The 16,246-nt window shown below is 39.3% G+C and overlaps 1 pseudogene; it reads left to right on the top strand.

Moving 5' to 3' along the window:
- Positions 1-16,246, top strand: part of LOC127452675 (dynein axonemal heavy chain 11-like) — a 181,541-nt pseudogene that overhangs the window by 139,392 nt on the left and 25,903 nt on the right.

Below are 16,246 nucleotides of genomic sequence, written 5' to 3'. Positions count from 1 at the left end.
TAGTGCTTTTCTTTAAACTGTTCGACTTTCATATTTGGAGAAATGAATAGGGATACAATAGGACAGCTTGTCTTTTAAACATATCAAGACAAATTATTTGTCTTTATGCCATTCACCTGGAAGCAATAGTGTTTAGACTAATAAATCAGCCCGTCTATATGTAATCATTAACTTACCTCAAAGCCTTAACAGCTGTTGGAAATTAGAAATGCTTCACCCAGGACTGATTGATATTCCAAGCAATCCATAATGCATTAGGATAAAATTATAGTGATTTTTAACTGTCTGAGAATTTATTATGCGACATGTTCTGGAAGCTCGGCCCCTGCAAAGGCAATGTCAGAAAAGATTTATCGTTACAGGAGCATCTCTGCGATATTATTGAAGTCTTAAATGAGCGCTAAATTGATGCTAAGTGAAAATGTAACTAAACTTTTAGAGGCAGTTTTGAATTGCGACCGTGTACATTACGTTCTGTCAGTGTTTACAATCAGTTGGGAGGACAAAGACAGCAGGCCTAAGATTGAGTTTTTTTCTGGGCCTGAAGGCTAGATTTGAGGTCACCACAAGGTTTTTTTTTTGTTTTTTTTTTTGCTTTTTTATCTCTTCTCCTTTGCTCCGTTTCATTCACTTTGTCTAGGTATTACTCCTGTGAATTTCACAACACCTGTCAAGAACATGTCCGGGTCACATTTCAACCCAAAATCATGAGAAAGAAATAAGAAATTATTTTCTATAAAAAATTAAGTCTATTTTTAGGTTTTGTGATATTGTTTTCATTTGACACATATTTTTCTCTCTAATTCTAATTTCTATAATGCAAAAATATTGATGTATTATTTAAATTGTGATTTTTTTATTTGTTGTAATTTTTAAAATATGCTTTGATTTATGAAATTTAAAAATAATCAGTGTTTCACAGTATTTTTGTACTGTTATACTGTCAAAAAATAGCTTATAACAATCCTTGTGAAAAGAAATTGTGTGCTTAATTGCCATTAAAATCATGTCATAATACAAAAAATCTTAATAATCCTAAATAGGGGTGTGCAGCTAAGCCATTATCTGTATTTGTATCTGTATCTGTTCATATGACAAAATTATCTGTATCTGTCCCGGGTGTGGGCGGAGCTTAAACCGGAAATGCGTCAAAATAAAATGAAATGCCCATTTTTAAATGTTACTCTTACATTTATAGTTTTTATGAATAAAATATGCCTTGTATATGGCTTTTCATAATAATAGCATAATAATAATAATTATTATTATTATTATTATTATTATACAACTATTATTTTAAAAAATATATAATTGTATTCTTTTTTTTTTTTTTTCCTTTCCAGATGAAGCTGAATTTGTAGGCTATGGAACTGTGGAATATGTTGTTTACTGTGGTTTCTCCTGGTATTTCAGATATTAATATCTGCTTGAAACAGAATTTTCGTTTTTCTGTGCATGTATAACAACATTATTCTGGAGGCAAGAGGTGTCAAGCAAAATGTGAAATGTCAAGCACACATTTTGCAGTGACTACTAAATACAAATATACAAACATTAAAAGAAATTAAAATAAAATTAATATAGCCTACAAACAGGTGAAAGTCCCTTAAGTCTATCAGGAATTTTTACAATAGGACACTTTATTAATAATAATATTAATAATGTTACATTTATATAGCGCCTTACCAGAGTTCAAGAACACTTAACATTCTCAAATTTAGCACAGTTTAAAGAAGAAGACATAAAAAGAGTTTCAGTTTCTTCATATTACATAAGGAGGAATATTCCTAATAGATGAATACTCTATGGAGCATTTAAACCTTTATGGACCATTTTAACTTTTTTTCGGAATAAAGTCTTAACCAGGGATGTAAAAAGTACTCAGAAATTATACTAAAGTGAAAGTATGGATACTGAGTGAAAATTTTTCTCAATTAAAAGTCCAAGTATCTAGCCAAAAACATACTTGAGTGAAAATAAAAAAGTATTCACATTAAATTGTACTTAAGTATTAAAAAACTAACTTTTCCTAGCTAGAATAAAATCAAGACAGGAGATTGTGTGAGAGAGGATGTTGTTAAATTCGATTGGTTTATGTCGCCTTTTTACTATCTCCAACAACTGACATATTTCTCCCCCAGTGGCATTCACTACCTGGTCAAAGAATCATATTACAATAACGACATTTTGTGACCTGTTGTACGTAACATGGCAGTTTCCATGTGGAATGAACACTAGAGGTGGTAACACAACAATGACTTTTATCCCCTTTCACACATATCATGAGTCAAATGGCAGATTATCAGTTCATAAACACTTCATTTTTGCTCTTTTCCTCACACAATGCTATCTCATGACATCTAAACACTTATACTATAGCACATGACTCATTTTAGCATTTGCATTACAAAACCAACTAAATTTACTAGCTTGTTTAAGTGTAATCAAATTGCACGGAAGCTCAACTGATAGAGTGTTGCATATGCGATACAAAGGACTGGGGAATGAGTCCTGAAGAGTCTACACGTGAGCCGAAAGTGTTATAGAAGCACCACAAACTGACATGGTTGCTTCAGAAATTGTGTTTTTCATCTCACATTTGCTTTTTATGACACTATCTGTTACATTTAGGGTTAAGGTTTTGGGTAGAGAGATTTTATTTAATTTTTTTCTCTCCCCAATTTGGAATGCCCAATTCTCAGTGCGCTCTTAGTCATTGTGGTGGCATAGTACCTCGCCTCAATCCGGGTAGTGGAGGACGAATCTCAGTTGCCTCCACATCTGAGACTGTCAATCTGCACATCTTATCACATGATGTGTTGAGCGCATTACCGCGGAGACGTAGCGCGTGTGGAGGCCCACACTATTCTCCATGGCATCCACGCACAACTCACCATGCGCCCCACGGAGAGCGAGAACCACATTATAGCGACCACGAGGAGGTTATTCCATGTGACTCTACCCTCCCTAGCAACCAGGCCAATTTGATTGCTTAGGAGACCTGGCTGAGTCACTCAGCATGCCCTGGATTTGAACTCGTGACTCCAGGGGTGGTAGTCAGTGTCAATACTCGCTGAACTACCCAGGCCCCCGAGAGGTTGGTTTTGTTGACTAAAAACTCGATAGAATATTAACCTTAAAAACCATATCTGTTCGGGAGAACATTTCACTCACTTTTAGCGCCAGTCAATGGACATTTCACTCTGAACTGCCCTAAAAAGTGTAATGAACCACATAATTTTATTTAGCAAAAATGCTGCCACAGTCCTGCAATGTTCGTTGCATGGGAGAAGGCATGCACGAAATGCTGAGCACCCAGCATCTTGAGACGTAGAGAAAGATTAAAAAAATAAAATAAATGAAGCTTTGAAGAAAGTTAGTAATGTTTTTGGTTTTGTGAGGTTTTCTACCAAACCTTGCTGTTGAGCAGATGGATGAATTCAGTAAAATTTATAATTAATATTTACTCTGATTCCATTGTTTTCATTATCATTATTATTATCATTTCTGGATTTATGGTTATTATTATATTTAATAGTTGCCTAACAACAACAATAATAATTCAGCAAATAGGGAGTAGAAATTAATAGATATGTTTTAAATATGAAGGCAAGTGTAGAAATAAATGACATGTACACATTTAATTACAAAAGCCTTTTGTTATTTTATATATTTGCAACGTGAATAATAATTTTTTTTCTTCATAACTGTCCAATCTGTAGAAGTAACAGGTGTTCAGAATAAAGTTTAGGACAAAAACTGTCAGTGTTTCTCACTTTGTGCTTTGTTTTGAATGAATAAATCACATTCAGTCGGGCGGTCACATACAGTCTAGGAGCACAAATATTTCAACGTATCAGAAGCATAAATCATATCCGAAATTCCGCCTGTGCAGAAGGTTGGAACTTCACACAGCCGCCGTGTGACACTCCATTTGAAATGACTGACCTGTGGTCTGTCATCTGTCATTAGATGGATGCAGTGAAAAGTTGGCTTCAGTCCAGTAAGATGAAATAAAATGATCTGCAAAAATGTAGTGAGTACTTTTCATGTTTAAATAAATTTGTAAAGAGTAAAAAGTACTATTTTTTTCTTTGGAAATGTAATTAAGTAAAAGTACAATTATTCTGTTTAAATTGCACTAAAGTACAAATGCCCAAAAATAATACTCAACAATAATACTTTAGTATTTTTACTAAATTACTTTACACCCCTGGTCTTAACCAGTTAATAACCTTAATTGCTGATGTGGATATAAATGTGGTCCACTTTAAGAGATGGATAGACAGGCTCCGATGTGAAATCATCACTTCAGGTCAGGAATTTAACATCGCGCTCAGATATAGGCTATAAATTAATTAAAGGGAATCATTATGTGTGAATCGTGTGATACATTAACAGACATTTCAAGAAGTGGAAAGTGTATAGGATGTCGTATATTAGTTCATGTTTCACTTGATATGCTCCATACGCACACAATTTACAGAAACCGCAAGTGGAGTCGAGACCGCGACCATCCGATCTGAAATCACACCGTGCGCATTTTCATTCATAAGGTTTACACTTTAGAAATATTGGCTGCACAGATTCATGAAGTCGTTGTAATTTTGGATATGTTTATTTAAAATGTCGCTTTGTCCTTGTGCTTTTTGTATAATCAGTCATATAAATATTTTTTATATTATTTGGATGAATCCGTTATTCCTTTTGAAGTCATTATTCGTATTCGAATAAGGTATTCGCTTCAGGCACATCCCTAGTTCACAGTTAGCAGACTTTATTTTTTAAACCTACATAGAGCTGTTCATACAGGATGTGTTCTTTCTTTCAAAAACAGCTAGACAGTGCACAACAAAATGGAACAAAATGCAGGGATCTCAAGATGTGTTTTTTTGTTAAGGTGCTTTTAACACTTTATCTTAAAAACAGGCCACTTATGATGTGAAAAAAATGGACAAAGACGTCTGCCTGACTCAAATGTAGGCTACACAGACCGACAATTGACAAACAGAATGCGATAACATGTTCTGAGTGAATGTTCCCTAAGTTTACCTTGGAGAGACTGACAAAATTGATTGTAAAACAGATCACTGTGTAATGAAGGCCACAATATGACATTAAAACTGACAATATATTGACATCTAAAGCCACTTTTTGAAATGTTTATTCAATGCTTTCTCAGACTGCCACAGGAATTTAATGCCTTTGAATTATCTTAATATAGGGGCTTTTCTCAGCAGCTATTGATATTGAGCTAATTTATTCTATTTTATTATCAGAACATCATGTAATTAATTAATTAATTGGCAGCCATATTTATTCTGCATTGTAGCTTTTGCCAACTCTTTTGTATCTCTTGTCAAGGTTACAAGTTTTTTGGATCAGTTTTTTCTCCTGAGCAGTCTACTGTAAAATCCTGTTACTGTAAAACTGTGTCTGCACTCCAGTGGAGCATTGAACTGAATAGCATCACTGTCTGTCTTCCTCTCCTCACACCTCTTGATCCAGACTGCTATCCCACTGACAGACGGTCTGGACCCTGTACTTACGCTGACTGATCAGGCCACGGTGGCAACCTGGCAGAACCAGGGCCTGCCAGCTGATCGGTTGTCTGTTGAAAATGCAGCCAACCTGAGGACGAGCCAGTGCTGGCTTCTGCTAGTGGATCCTCAGCAGCAAGCCAGCAAGTGGATCAGAAACCTATACAGGCCCAACTTGAGGGTGCTGCAGTATGGCCAAAGAGGGTAAAGTGTTAAAAGGCGTTTTCAGGTCTATACCTCTTTTGGTTTGTTCCAAATAAGGGGCTAAAATTGTTTTGATGTTGCATTTTCTAGTTGTAAAATTTCCGTCATGGTTATATTTATTCGTCATTGGTTGCTTTTGCATTTTTTCTACATTGAAAAGTGCCTGTTCTCACGGTCACGTAGCACTCTCTCTCTCCCTATCTCTAGGGAGAGAGAGAGAGAGCGCTACATGACCTATTTCAGTCAGACTTAAACCATAATTCATCTTTTTAAATACCAGTTTAACATTTTAGTCCAATTTTTGCGAAGTCAGACTAACAGACATAGATAATGCAACTGTAGCTCGGCTTCGTCCAGCATGTTTACACGTTGGACCACAACTGGCCTCAGCGTTGCTTCGAAAGACAGAGTTGACATGCGGCGTGTGTTCTAACACTTCCTAAGCTGATGTCCTTCCTTCAAATATTCTATTCCGCATTGTGTCATCTACTGTATACTTGGACAGATGTAACCAATAGCGCAACTACACAAAAACCTGCCCTAGCGTATTGCGCATGTAAACGTGCTGAGAGTATTATTTAGATGCTGTAACTGGTCACCAAAGTTTTTCACCAAAAGTTTTTTCACCTGGTAACATTGTCCCAGGCACTGCTGAGAGGGGCCTCACTGACTGTTGATGTTCTCTTATAGGTATCTGGATGTTATTGAGCAGGCTTTGGCCTGTGGTGAAGTGATCCTGATTGAAAACAAGGAGACATTGGACCCTCTCCTGGAACCACTGCTTGGAAGACAAACCATAAAGAAAGGTAGGCAAGTTTTGCTATCTCTGAATATCTGTCACTTTACTGTAACAAATGTTATTGTCTCAATTTGATTCTCTCATTGTACATATTGCAGTAATAAACAGCAAATACTTACTGTTATGTACTTTTTGACCTGCAGATAATTTTGGCCTAGATCCTTTGAAGGTTAATTTTTCCAGGGAAGAAGCTGTACTGAGCTCTAAAGAGCCCTATTTTTGCGGTGATTCTCTGCGGTATGAAAACTAGAATCGAAGATGAATTAGTGTTGTGTGATTTGAATAGAGGTGAAGGCAGCGGTATTGATTCCTCACTCACAGAAGCTGATAAATGTGGTTTTGTTTGCTCTTTTTCTTTATGTGTGTTGAATACGGATCAGTTTAATGCAGCAGAGTGTTGTTTTAAATCAGAGAAAACAACGGTATTATATTATATTATATTATATTATAATAGTTCAGTGCTAAGATATGTAAAAAATAAAAGTAAAAATATTTTTCAGTAAAATAATTTCATTTCAACTAAACACTGGATCAATGCATTTGCTTGCTAATCTAGTGTATACTAAATGGGACTATAAATGCGACATTCCTCAATATTCATTTCTTAGATCTTATTTATCACGTCTTCATGCCTTTTGTCCTTGTAGCATTGTACCTCAGGGACACCTTCAGTCCCCCTCTTTTGACCCATAACCATGGCCCGATGTTTAATTTGATTACAAGTTTATTCCAGCACCTGACCCACACATCGGTCCATGCTTGTGATTAATCCGGCCGGCCGCAGCATCCATGATGGATCTGGTGTGGATCGCCGTCTGAAGTTCATTAATAATTGGAATGTTGCAGTGTGAAATAATGAATACTAATTATTCCTTTCATGTCTGATGGAGGAACATGAGCCAATCCATCAGCTGGGACTTTAATTTGGTGAAGTAATGGTTCTATCAATAGTACATTAATTCCATCTTTTGAAGATATAGAGCCGAAGAGGACCCGGGTTTTGTGGAACCTTTAGCATGAGAGTTGTTGTCGCTGGCTGACAGGCGCCGGGTAATTAGAGAAAAATTAAAAGCCACCACGTTTGGCCAGCCAAGCCTGATTTAATTGAAATGCAAATTGGGATAAATATTGGCTGCTGGGAATAACATCTTCCAGTTTTATTTAACGACTTTTGCCTGTGGTGGCTACTGGGGGTTTTGTCATTCTTTTCTGTTTGCTTCAATTAGGCAGTTGCTGAAACGGGCGTGTAGTATGGATGAAGTGCTCCTTCCAGCTTTTAAAGTAGATGACAAGCTATTATCTTCAAGCACTGTTTAGCAATTTTTACTCTAGACTTGCCTGTACACATCAACACAATGTGTTGTTCCCACAGGTACATCAGACTGGGTGGTAAGGAGTGTGAATATAACCGTGGTTTCCGTCTCCTTCTACACACTAAGCATGCCAATCCCCACTTTCCCCCAGAGCTCCAGGCCCAGACCATGCTTATACAGTGCATCCGGAAAGTATTCACAGCGCTTCACTTTTTCCACATTTTGTTATGTTACAGCCTTATTCCAAAATGGATTAAATTCATTATTTTCCTCAAAATTCTACAAACAATACCCCATAATGATAATGTGAAAGAAGTTTGTTTGAAATCTTTGCAAATTTATTACAAATAAAAAATGAAAAAAATCACATGTACATAAGTATTCAAAGCCTTTGCTCAATACTTTGTTGAAGCACCTTTGGCACCAATTACAGCCTCAAGTCTTTTTGAGTATGATGCTACAAGCTTGGCACACCTATTTTTGGGCAGTTTCTCCCATTCTTCTTTGCAGGACCTCTCAAGCTCCATCAGGTTGGATAGGGAGCATCGGTGCACAGCCATTTTCAGATCTCTCCAGAGATGTTCAATCGGGTTCAAGTCTGGGCTCTTGCTGAGCCACTCAAGGACATTCACAGAGTTGTCCCGGAGCCACTCCTTTGTTATCTTGGCTGTGTGCTTAGGGTCGTTGTCCTGTTGGAAGATGAACCTTCACCCCAGTCTGAGGTCCAGAGTGCTCTGGAGTAGGTTTTCATCAAGGATGTCTCTGTACATTGCTGCATTCATCTTTCCCTCGATCCTGACTAGTCTCCCAGTTCCTGCTGCTGAAAAACATCCCCACAGCATGATGCTGCCACCACCATGCTTCACTGTAGGGATGGTATTGGCCAGGTGATGAGCGGTGCCTGGTTTCCTCCAGACATGATGCTTGCCATTCAAGCCAAAGAGTTCAATCTTTGTTTCTCATGGTCTGAGAGTTCTTCAGGTGCCTTTTGGCAAACACCAGGTGGGCTGTCATGTGCCTTTTACTGAGGAGTGGCTTCCGTCTGGCCACTCTACCATACAGGCCTGATTGGTGGAGTGCTGCAGAGATGGTTGTTCTTCTGGAAGGTTCTCCTCTCTCCACAGAGAAATGCTGGAGCTCTGCCAGAGTGACCATCAGGTTCTTGGTCACCTCCCTGACTAAGGCCCTTCTTCCCCGATTGCTCAGTTTGGCCAGGCGGCCAGCTCTAGGAAGAGTCCTGGTGGTTCCAAACTTCTTCCATTTACGGATGATGGAGGCCACTGTGCTCATTGGGACCTTCAATGCTGCAGAACTTTTTCTGTACCCTTCCCCAGATCTGTGCCTCGATACAATCCTGTCTCGGAGGTCTACAGACAATTCCTTGGACTTCATGGCTTGGTTTGTGCTCTGACATGCACTGTAAACTGTGGGACCTTATATAGACAGGTGTGTGCCTTTCCAAATCATGTCCGATCAACTGAATTTACCACAGGTGGACTCCAATCAAGTTGTAGAAACATCTCAAGGATGATCAGTGGAAACAGGATGCACCTGAGCTCAATTTTGAGTGTAATGGCAAAGGCTGTGAATACTTATGTACATGTGATTTTTTTCGTTTTTTATTTGTAATAAATTTGCAAAGATTTCAAACAAACTTCTTTTACATTGTCATTATGGGGTATTGTTTGTAGAATTTTGAGGAAAATAATGAATTTAATCCATTTTGGAATAAGGCTGTAACATAAAAAAAATTGGAAAAAGTGAAGCGCTGTGAATACTTTCCGGATGCACTATAAACTTCACTGTGACATGTACCGGTCTAGAGGAGTAGCTCCTAGGACAAGTGGTAACACACGAAAGACCCGAGCTGGAGATGATGAAGGTCAGTCAGTCACAGAGTCTCCTGTTTCACTGGAAGTCAAATTAAAAAATAATGGTCATCTTCAACCTGTGATCATTGGCTATGTGAGATCCACAATAATCAAACTTTTGCTCATAATTCATTTATTTATTTGCATTTAAATTGTCTCCAACATGCTTTCATATTTTTGAGTTTCATTATTTTACTTATTTGTTATACTTTCTAAATGTTTTCTAAAAGTTTTGAATAGAACCTTGCTTGTACAGTGGCCCCAAAAGTCATTTGGACTCTTTTGACTATTTTGAACACTTTAGTAACACTTCAGTAACACCAAAATATCAAGTGGCATTTGCAAAAAAAAAATGCTTGACTTTTTCTCAGAACTAACTGTCCCTTTCTTGGTCATTCATTCATTCATTCATTCATTTATAATTTTAACCAACTGATCCTTTGTTTTTTTTTTAGTTGATGCATAAAGTCAGTTCCATCAGGAAGACTCGCAGATTTGAGTAAAGTTTTAGATTACATTTATTTGATGAATATAAAACAGGAATGTAATGTCTCTCTTTGGTGTAAGCCCCATCTGGCAGTCCAAAGAAGTTGTGCTCGGAACCATCAGATTCTGCCAGAGATAGGAGGCAGGGGCGAAGAGCCTACCCCCATGCAGAACGGGACTCGACTGGTGGCGGTGGGGTGGTGGAGGTTGCTGTGTTAGCACACTGAAACAGCAATGTGATAGATTGTGAGCAGACTTATAAAGCAATGGCTTACATGTGATTGGATAGGAGTTACCTAGCTAATGGTGCGATGATGTACAGCTGCTAGTCTTCCCGCTAGAACTACACTGCGCTTACATTTCCTATTAAGTTCTTGTAGGTGTCCTAATAAAGTAACAACAGGTGTACTATGGATATGTTCCACTAAGATTAACAACCAGAAGGGTATCCAATAAGAATTGTCTTAATTTTGAACAGTATGGGGCGAATTCACTAAACAGTTGCGCCACTTTTGCGCATGGTATTTCTGCCCAAAAACATTTTTCTTATTCACTAACCACCTGCAGTCTATTTAAGCAGACGCAATCAGCACTGAAATTGCGCCATTGACTTATCTGCATAATTTAATTAGTGAATCGGGCGCTAAACTAGTGCAGAGAGCACATGCAAAAACTGCACTTTTACCAGCCGCAATTCAGTCTTAGTGAATCTGCCCCTATATCTATTTAACTCTAATTTTATTTGAACCTTAACAAACCTATTTTTGTTAAATATTTTTCTTGAAATATGTTTGTGTTATATTTCTTTAATGTAAATGCCACTTGGTTCCATCATGTTTTGTTATACAATGCAAAAACATGTATTCTGTAAAAAACAATTATTTGAAGCTTAGGTGCCCAAATACTTTTTGGAGCCACTGTACATACCAATCTACCCATAAAGTTCAGTGTGTCTGTGTCCAGACTGTGTGTCCTCAAAGAGTCCTAACATTGTACTTCCTTTGATTACTCAAGTTGGAGTTGAGCACTGAGCAGAACTTGTGTCAGATTGAGCTGAAGTGACTGGAGGATGAGTTGCTGTGCAGACTGTCAGCAGCAGAGGGGAACTTCCTGCGAGATACAACTTTAGTGGAACAGCTAGAATACACCAAGAACACTGCCAAACACATCCACAACAAGGCATGATTCACGCTGATCATTTAGCTCTTTCAGTATTGCTTGTTTATGCCTCTTTTACTACATTGTGTTATATAAATGAACTTTTACAATACTAATATGTGCTGAAACTGTAATGGTTAATGAGCTTAAAAAATGTAATTACATCACTGATTTATGGAAAGAAGGTCAGTGCTCATTCTAGTAGCATCTTAAAGCAACTTTCAATAGATGGTATAATCATGCTGTACATTCTTATGAGAGCTTATATTTGGTTGTAATTCAACGATGTTGTGCTACTTACACAGGCCATTGAGGTATATATCAATGAGGCATGAGATCTCTACCGGTCAGCATCGGAGAGAGCCGCCCTACTCTACTTCACTATCAAAGAGCTTCACAACATCAACCCTATGTACCAGTACTCCCTCAAGGTACTGTAACACACTGCAGTATTAACCTGACAGTGACAGTCATACTGTACCATTATTACCATGTGCCATTAGCACTCTCTTTTGCTGTAAAACGCCATACAATCAAGACGAAATGCTAGTGCTCTTTCACGGTTTAAAGATCCCATGCAATCAAAAATAGCATTTTGTTGCTTTTAGTCCATGTTTGTTAGTCATCTATTGTAGACTCGTAAAAGCTGACCAAAAAAAAAAAAAACTTTACACAGATATATGCATTTAAAATGTACACTGTTCAGTCTTTCTCTTCTGGGAAAACGGACCGAAAACATTGATGACTCATTTTTCAAATTGTTCATTTTTGTCCAATAAAATGCTCTCTAGAATGAGAATGTCCCTACCCCTAACACCACCTACACTTAAAAGATAAGTATTAAACTTTACCTTGTTAAAGGACAAGCAGCCGTCACTGGGGTGGTACCACGGGGAGCCTTTTTTGTAACTGTAGTTAGAGTTTATAACTCCTTTTGAGTACAGAATTGTACCTTAAGGACCTATGGGGTACCTTTCAAGGTACATTTATATGATTTTGTTCCTCTGGGAAAAAACAATTACCTTATTTTCTGACAATGAACAGTATCTCTTTTCTTTTTCTCAATATATATTGAGGTTTTCCAATATTGACAGGATAAAAGATGGGCATTTGGGATTTCTTCCCCAACAAATATTCACAAAGAAGAAGAAAAAATCTGAAACATATACTACTTCTGACTAGAATTAACAAATAGCAAATAATGATCCATGGATGTGACGAAAACTAAAGGCATTGGCTATTAAACATACAGTATGTCCCACCCACACTTCCTGTTTCAGTTTGAAATATGTCAACATAGAAAAGAAAACTTGTTAAACCATTTCAGAAGAACTTTAAATGTCAATAATATTACCTTTGCCGTGTCACAAAATATCAGTTGTCCTGTCACAGAATAAATGCTCGTTCATGGCAATTCCAGTGCAACTAAACAGTGAAAGTATAAAATATTTGCTAATTTTTCACACCAAAACTGTTCACACTGAGATTAATGCAGAATTTTTAAAAAGTGACCTAACCTCTGAAGAAAACTGATTCATTGCAGTATGCTATTTAAGTGTAAAGGAGTTGATAAAGATTGTTTCCTTTTAAAGGAATATTCCAGGTTCAATACATGTTCATTAATACATTAATACATTAAGCTCAATCGACAGCATTTGTGACATAATGCTGATTACCACAAAAATAAATTTTGCCTTGCCCCTCCTTTTCTTTACAAAAAGCAAAAATGGAGGTTACAGTGAGGCACTTACAATGGATGTGAATGGGGCCAATTTTTGGAGGGTTTAAAGGCAGAAATGTGAAGCTTATAATTTTATAAAAGCACTAACATTAATTCTTCTTTTAAAACTCATGTATTATTTGAGCTGTAAAGTTGTTTAAATTGTCATTTTTACAGTCATTTTAGAGTTTGTTGACATTACGTTGTCATGGCTACGAAGTTGTAGCCAGTTGTGTTTTATATTGAAGGCCTTGAACAAAGTGTTCCTCAAAGCCATTGAGAGAGCTCTACAAGATGAAGATGTGTCAGTGCGTCTCTCAGTGAGGCCATCACCCACTCAGCTCTCCAGTACACCTGCCAGGGGCTCTTCCAGAAGGACCGTCTCACCTTCCTTACCCACACTGCCCTCCAGGTGAGTGGGACGGGACACCGTCAGAATAGAAACACCTCCCATCCACCCACCACCACCTCCTCCCTTCCTCCTTCTGCACTTTGTCATTCACATCAGTCATTCCACTTTTCTGGGCTTACATTAAGTTCCATTAGGCCCTGTCAGTTGAGCCTGGTCCGTTGCTATTGATTAACTCTCACAGCCCGAGCGCCCCTCTCCCTCAACTGGTCAGCTCTGACAGGAGGGTGGGTCGCAGTGGCAGAATGCAAATACCTGTCAGGACGGCACCTATTTTCCCTGCTGCTGTCTGTCTCCACCGCCTGTCCTTCACACGTCCGCATCAAACAATGTAAATCTGTTGCGAGACCTGCTTGTCCTTCTCTGATGGATGGAGACATCTGCATTCAACAGACCTGAGGCCTAATGTCCTCATTATTTTGCTTGTCTGGTGTATTTATTTAGATTCTCCTGCTGAGAGGATCTATCGAGGCTGAGGATCTGGAGCTTCTGTTGCAATGTCCTGTAGAAGTTTGTCAGAGCAGTCCAGTCAGCTTCTTGTCTCCTCAGGCATGGGGTGCTATTAGAGTATGAACTGGCTGTCCTTAGAAAGCACTTTCTTATACTATATTCAAATATAATTTAAGGTTTTCAGAAAAATATCACTCTTTAAAATGCCCTGCTGAAAAGACCTGCTGTTCTTAGTTGGTTCAATTGGATCTCAGTCTGGTAAAGCTGGTTTAGTTGGTCAGCCAGCTGACCAGATTCCTGAAGGCCCTCTAAAACCATCAAACCAGACCAGCTAAGACCAGCAAACCGCCTTAGGCTAGTTTAAGATAATTTTTCGCCAGATAAAGGTTCCACTTAAGAGAATGTTTTTAACTTCTACAATTAGTTTTTATTCTTTATTTCTTTGGAAAAACATCTGCTGCAGTGTAAAGTTCTCAGTCACAAGGGGGAAAGAAGGGCGTGGGAGTCGGCATTGCAGACCACATAAGTTTGCTGTTATTCTCAGGTTTCATTTCACACTTTTGCCTTTTCAGAATCACTTCAGTTTACACTCATCAGCTTCAGTGATAATAGACAACATAAACTCTTAAATATTAAGACAACAGCTTTGCAGCGTTCAGCTCCTCGTAACATTGGGTGTGCGTGTGACTGGGACTCTCTCTCCCAGTCTGTCATTCCACCGGCCTTTTAAAGCCCTTCTCCGCCATCACTGAAATGAGACACAGGTGTTTAATATCAACAATCACCAGATGATGGCCCTTACCGCTTCCTTTCTCCCCACTGACAGACACACGACCACGTCCCACTCCACATACCCCCACCGCCCGACTCAGGCCCGGGCCCCGTCCGGCCTGCTCCATTCCTGGAGATGAAATCAGCCACAAACCTTCGGTAGTAGCCAGCCAGCCTCATAAACTGTCTCACCTCCTTTTTGGTTTTGGGACGTGGGGCAGGCCACTATCGCCACGATCTTATCAATTTGGGGCCGTACCTGCCCATGACCCAAGTGGAAGCCCAGATACCGTACTCCCATCCATCCAGTTGCGCACTTTTTCGGCTTTGCCGTGAGCCCCGCCCACCTCAGCGACCTCAGGACGGCTCTTAGATTCTGCATATGCCTCTGCCAGTTGGTACTGTATATAATAATGTCATCCAAATAGGCAGCAGCGTATGCAGCATGTGGCCAGAGAATCTTATCCATGAGGCGCTGGAATGTGATGGGAGCCCTGAACAAACCGAACAGAATAGTGACAAATTGGTGTAATCCAAACATGTGGAAAATGCTGTTTTTTCTCGGGATAATGGAGTTAAGGGGATCTGACAATACCCCTTTGTTAAATCCAGTGTCGAATAAAATTGAGCCGCACCCAACCGATCGAGCAGTTCGTCAATTCGGGGCATTGGGTATGCGTCAAATTTAGACACCCCGTTGACTTTCCAGTAATCTACACAGAACCGGACTGACCTGTCGCTCTTAGGTACAAGAACAACAAGGCTGGCCAAATCACTGTGCGATTCTTCTATTACCCCCATCTCAAGCATTGCCTCTAATTCGTCCCGAATAACTTTTTTCTCATGTTCGGGCAATCGGTATGGCCGACTACGCACTACCACTCCCGGTGGGGTCTCGATAAGGTTTTGTATGAGGTTCCTACGACCGGGAAGAGGAGAGAACATGTCCGCAAATTCCCTTTGCAACTTGGCCACCCCCACGAGCTGGGACGGTGAGAGGTAGTCTCCACAAGGGACCGGGGTGAATGGATCAGCTTTGAACTTCACCTCCGGCCCGAGCTCCGCCCTCTTCAGAGCTACCATCGGTATGGACATGGGGACTGCCTCTCTCCATAATTTAAGGAGGTTGAGGTGGTAAATTTGTCGTGCTTCGCCTGTATCCATTCGTTTAACCTCATAATCGAGATCCCCGACTCGTCGTTTAACCACAAAGGGCCCTTGCCACTTGGCGGGTAATTTTGAGCTTGACATGGGTAGTAATACAAGTACTTTGTCTCCCAGTGAAAATTCCTGTAGCTGGGCACCCCATTATAGAGCCGGCTTTGTCTCTCTTGAGATTTGAGCAAATTTTCGTGTGGCAACTGACCCAGTGTGTGTAGCTTTGCTCGAAGATCAAGGACATATTGAATTTCATTTTTGCTTTGGGAAGGTCCTTCCTCCCACTCCTCCCGTATGACATCAAGCACCCCGTGGGGCTGATGTCCATACAGGAGCTTGAAGGGGGAAACCCCCATGGAGGCTTGCG

The sequence above is a fragment of the Myxocyprinus asiaticus genome, chromosome 15, assembly GCF_019703515.2.
Source record: "Myxocyprinus asiaticus isolate MX2 ecotype Aquarium Trade chromosome 15, UBuf_Myxa_2, whole genome shotgun sequence".
Taxonomy (NCBI): Eukaryota; Metazoa; Chordata; class Actinopteri; order Cypriniformes; family Catostomidae; genus Myxocyprinus; species Myxocyprinus asiaticus.
The sequence above is the reverse complement of the archived record's forward strand: the minus strand, read 5'-3'. Positions and strand labels throughout refer to the sequence as shown.